General features: G+C 38.3%; 1 protein-coding gene and 1 pseudogene across 3 annotated transcripts in view; both read right to left on the minus strand.

The window, feature by feature from the left end:
* GRIA2 (glutamate receptor, ionotropic, AMPA 2) overlaps positions 1 to 6,007 on the minus strand; it is a 290,552-nt gene that overhangs the window by 163,452 nt on the left and 121,093 nt on the right. The window lies entirely within an intron of this gene.
* Positions 1,913 to 3,124, minus strand: LOC102861563 (annotated as a pseudogene).

Here is a 6,007-nt window from a genome sequence, read left to right on the forward strand (position 1 = left end):
GACATGTTGTAAGGAGAGACAGGTCCTTAGAGAGGGACATCATGCTTGGTAGGGTAGAGGGACAGTGCCCGAGGGGAAGACCTTCTATGAGGTGGATTGATTCAGTGACTAGGGTAATCGGCATGGGTGTGTCAGAGGCAATGTGATTGGCACAGGATAGAGCAGGGTTTAGGGCTGTTGTACATGGGGTTGCTATGAGTCGCAAAAGACTCGACAGCAAATAACAACAACAACAACAGATATCAATTCTGTTTAGCCATACATGTTCATATCCTCGAAGACATACCATGGAACTGTTGCAGCCTAGAAGACACAAATTTAACTAACAGGTTAAAAGTAAATGAGTCAAAAATTAAAGGCAATCATATTCCATGTAGAGGTTCTAACAGTGGCACAAATCAAATTACAGAGGGAAGGTAGTTCTTAAAATAAATGGCTTATTGACTAGCACTTTGTCTATTGTAGTATAAAGGTTAGGAACCACAAGACGTAGAGGCTTAGCTATGTAATTTATTATTCTCAAGTCCTGGACCAAATACCATCTACCACTGGGTTGTTTTACATCTCAGAAGTCCGCATGCAAGGCAGAGATCAAGTAAATAACTGTTTATAAGGTTTCTGTCAATTCCAGCAACTAAGAAATAGTGAGAATAGTTGGGACCTCAGAAGGCTTTGAGGACCAAATAGCAGGCTCTTGTGTCCAGGAGAAAACGAATATTTGCCCTAAAATTCTTTCCTGCTGGCTTCACCTCCTTTTGTTTGACTTGCTCGATTCTAAACCTAACTTAGCCCTACACCTAAACACCTAAAATGAATCCATAAGAAAGAATAAGAATAGAACAAGAAAGAACACCAGAAGAATATTAAAAAAAAAAAACCCTTTTATTCATCTTTAACAGTGTTGTCTTCTGTCCCAGTGGTGAGGAAAGCATTCTTGATATCGAAGTGTAATACATACTGGAGGGTATAGTTTTTGATCTTCTGTAAGCAAGCATTTCAAATCCTTTTCACTTTCAGTAAGTTGTGTCATCTGTATAATGCAGGTTGTTGATGAGTCTTCCTCCAACCCAGATACCACATTCCTCTTCAGAGTCTGGATTCATGAATGATTTGTTTGGTATACATACTGAATAGATATAAAGGAATCATACAACCCTGATGCACATACTTCCTGATGTTGAACCTCTTGCTCCTTTCTGACAGCTGCATCTTGCCCTAGGTATAGATTTCTCATGAGCACATTCAGTAATTAAGTGTGTTGGGATTCTCATTCTTCTCAATGTTAGCCATAGTTTGTTATGATCCACATCGTAAAATGTCTTTGCATAGCTAATAAAACACAGCTAGACATTCTTCTAGTATTCCCTTCTTTTAGTCAAGATGCATTTGACATCAGTAATGATATCCCTGGTGTCACAGCATCTTCTAAATCCAGACTGAATGTCTGATTGTTTCCTAGCTATGTCTTGTTCTAGTAATTTTTGGATGATCTTTGGCAATATTTTGCTTGCATGTGATATTAATGATATTGTTTATTTCCACATTTTTCTGGATTACTTTTCTTGGGAATGGGAACAAATATGGATATAGGTTTCATATGAGCAGAATTAAGTGTTCTGAGATTCCCATTGTTCTTAATGTTAGCCATAATTTACTATAATCCACACAGTCAAATGCATTTGTATAGTCAATTAAATACACGTAGATAATTGTTCTAGTGTTCTATGATTTCAGCCAGGATCCAGCTAACATTAGCAATAAGTTCCCTTGTTGTATGGTGTCTTCTAAAGAAATTTTTAACTTCTGGAGGTTCTCTACTAATGGACTATTCTAGTAGGTTTTCTTTGTTGTTGCTGGTTTTGTTTGTTTGTTTTGAGGGCTTCACAGCTTTTTTAAAGGTCCCAACAACTGTCTACTTTTTCTTCTCCACATCCTACTCTGCGACCTCCTTGGTCCTCTTGGCTTGGATCTCGAACAGCCGGGAACGGGCATGGGCCACTTGGAGACCAGCAAAGGCCTTGAAGTCCATCTCTTCCTGCGTAATGATCCAGGCTTTCTCCTTCTTGTAGACATTCTGGATGGGCATTTTAGGTCTTGTTAGTTGAGTGGCCATTTTGATTTCCATTTGAGAACTGTCTCCCTTCTTGGGGGCAGAAGGCTTTGGTGGGAAGAGGATGAGCTTAGAGTGATACTTGTTTGCATATTGCACTTTGTACGTTGGCCTGCAAGGACTCAATGGACTTGTTCCTCCTCCGGGGTGCCACAGAGATTATTATGGTCTGAGCCACCTTTTTTTAAAAAACAAAAAAAATTATTCTTAATTTCAATGAAAATTTACAGAGACTTTGGATTTCCATTCATTCATTGTAGCAATTTTCTCCCCTCCCAAGCCTCCCCTCTAGTACATTACCCTCTTGGAAAAGTAAAAGGAAAAGTCTTTAATTGTTTTACAATCCCTCCCCTGAGGTCCACTCCACTATACAACCTTCTCTCTGGACTCCTATCATAACAAAATCCCTAATAATTTTCCCTACTAAATAGTTTTCTCCCTCATCTGTTTCAGTGCAGTATACATTGTTAAACCCATACTTCTCAGTTTCCTTCCAGCCCCGAGGTCAGTCCTGCTTACAACAGTGGTACCATGCAGTATTTACCCTTTTGTAACAGAGATACTTCTCTCAGCATACTGTCCTCCAGGGACACCCATTTTGAATAATATTGCATGAGTTCCTTGTTTTTCAATGCAACATAGTATTCCATTGTGTGACTATACCACAGCTTCTCTATACATTCGTTTGTTGATGGACACATGTTGTTTCCAACACCTTGCTATTGTGAACAAAGCCGCGACGAACATGGGTGCGCATGATCCACCTTCTTGTGGATGCCGACACCCTGAGTTCTTCCAAGCCCTGGTGGCTTACACTTTGTTGTGATACCGCACAGAGGGGCAACACGATGGAGTGGAAGTGGGTCGCAGGGCAATGGGGGAAGTTTTCGCCTGGCGGGCCTTGAGTCTGTGGATCTCCGAGTCGGCTGGTTAAGCCATGTGGCCAACGCACCACTTCTGCCCGTCTTTGTGAAAGTGTGGCTTCAAGATTGTGCCGTTCCGGCTGGGCGCCATGGCTGCCTACAGCTTCTGCAAGCTGAACAGTCAAGAGCAAAGAAAGTGATGGTGCAAAGTCTCCAGTTGGTTTTGGATGATCTATAACAATATTGTTTTGCATGCGATATGAATGACATTGTTTGATAATTTCCACCTTCTGTTGGATCACCATTCTCAGAAGTAGAATTAAATATGGATATCTGCTAGTCAATCAACAAAGTAGCTGTTCTCCAAATATCCTGGCATGTAGAGGTGAGCAAATTCAGTTCTTCTGTTGATTGAAACATGTCAATTGGTATATCATCAATTCTTGGGGCCTTCTTTTTTGCCAATGTCTTCACTGCACCTTAACTTCTCTCGTTATCATTGACTCTTGTTCCTATGGTACTTTCTGAAATTTTTCAGTGTCAACCAATTGTTTTTTTATAATATTACTGTACATATTTCTTCCATCTTCTTTTGATTCTTCCTGGATCATTCAAAAATTTACCCAAAGCATCTCTCAACATTACAACTCAAGATTACAATTTGGTTTTTCAACTTTAGAAATGATGAGCAATCCTAGCATAACCACTGAATGTATAGATATTGAATGAAGCACTAAGTGACCCAAGAATATATGATAAATAATAAACATAAACCACCATGACATTTTCTAAACACCACTTCAATGATTATTTTCCCTATGGCCTTGCCACAAATCTTTACTGTGAAAAAAATTAGTTCTCACTTGCATACATTTTGATCCTATTTTTACACAAATATTAAACATGATGCATAAATATTAAATAGGATGCAACATCATCATTCAGGGGGGAATTAACCATGGGGTTGTACAATTTGATGGGTGGGGTGGAGGGAAATGGAAAGGATTTGTTCTTTAAAACAATGGATTCAAATTTTGAAAATAAACTAGTAGAAAATTTTTTAAAAGTAGTATGTTATAATACAGTTTTTTTCTTTCCCTTTAATGAATATTTATTCTTACTGACCTTCATGTTATGTTTACTGAGTGAAGTGAAATGTCTTAAGTTTATTGCTGTTGCTCGTATTATATGCAACTTTAAAAAAATCTATAACATTTATTCTCGCTTCATTCATCATCTGAAATAGCAGGCAATAGCCGAACTGGCAGTAATGGGCAATAACTCTCATGTGAATATTAATGATGAGTTTTGGATGCATAAATGAAAGAGAATTACCTCCATTTATACAAGACACTATTTTACAAAAGATAGTCCCATTCTTCATTACTTGGTTGTGCATTCCCTCATTACAAACATACATAATTCTATCATCTATAATTTCTTTCTCGTTTTATATGGTGGGCACTCCATGTCCTGATGCCATTGTATGTTGTAGATAAACTGCCAAGCTGAATATCTGTTGACTGAAGTCTAGAAGTCTGATTTCTAATGCTAGTTGTCACGTCAGCTAGCAGTGTGAATCTGGCATGCCACAGTTTGCAAATGTGTCAGTTCTTTCATTGGTCCCACTGAGTTCAAAATCAGGCCTGAACTCTGAGATACTGGAATGAGATTTGTACGAAATGTCAAGTAGTCATTGCTTAGTGTATTCAAGCCAACTAATACTCACAGCAACTCTATGAACCACAGATCTGAGCCCCATCCTCACTATCTCCGATAAATTCAAGTCAGAGTGTCATTGTTATGCACTGTAGGAGTGGCATCCACTTTCTAAACATGCCTCTGAAAACTCTATGAACCTTTAGAAATTATGATAGTTATAGAAAGACTTCAGGTCTTTTGTTCATAGAGTCGCTATGAGTCATCTTCGACTTGACAGCAATTGCAACAACAGCAGCAATTTTTCAGAAAGAGATTGCCCATTCTCTTACTACAAAGAATCTGGCAGATTCCAACAACGCGCCTTTGGAATTGCAGTACAGATTCTTACCACTAGGCCACAATAGCTTCCGGAGGGGGCAGCAGTTAACATATTCTAAGCAGTAGTGGTCACATTGTGGTTGAGTGTTTGACTGCAAAGTGAAGGATTAGTAGTTCAAACCCATCAGTTGTTTATTGGAGGAAAGAGGTAGCAACTCCTTAAAGATTACAGGACAGGAAGAGTGAATTAATGTTAAAAGGGAAGGAATAATTGGGAAAAGGAGATGAAGAAAAGTTACTACACATCTCAAAGAATGTAATCAGTATCGTGAAATGATACATGTAGAAACTGTTGGAAAGAAGCATGTTTTGCTATACACATTATTAAAAATAACAAGATCAATAAAATTGTATTGTAAAGAGATGACAGCTTTGGGGTTTTGTTTTTAATATTCTACTGATAACCTAGTGCTGATGATTGTGCTGCTAAACCAAAGGCAGGTTCCAATCCACCAGTTCCTCTATAAGAGAAAGATAGGCAATCTTCTCCAACTCAATCTACAGCGTCTGAAAATCCACTGGAGAGTCAGCTATGAGTCATATGCACCTCAACAGCACAAAACAATGACAACTGGACTCTACAACTCTTAACACTTATTTCCTTTTCCTCTATTTTTAAATTTTTTCTTTATTTTTTATATCTCTTTTCCTTTCTTCTTGTCTTGCTTCCTCTTTCAATATTTGTAAAATAGACACAATAAAATACAACTGAAATATCAAAAAAATTTAACTTACACTTCAAAGATAGTGTAATCGACAACTTAACCTACCCATTTTTTCCCTTGAGTAAAAAAGAAAATGAAAATAAATAAATATAAACTTTAACTTTGATTTTTTTTCTCAGAAAATATGGTGTTGTTGTTATGTGCCGTCGAGTCGTTTCCGACTCATAGTGACCCTATGCACAACAGCCCTAAACCCTGCTCTATCCTGCGCCAACCGCACCGCCTCTGACACACCCATCCTGATTACACCAGTCACCGAATCAATCCAT

Source organism: Elephantulus edwardii, unplaced genomic scaffold, assembly GCF_000299155.1.
Source record: "Elephantulus edwardii isolate Elephantulus edwardi_28Jun2011 unplaced genomic scaffold, EleEdw1.0 scaffold00034, whole genome shotgun sequence".
Taxonomy (NCBI): domain Eukaryota; kingdom Metazoa; phylum Chordata; class Mammalia; order Macroscelidea; family Macroscelididae; genus Elephantulus; species Elephantulus edwardii.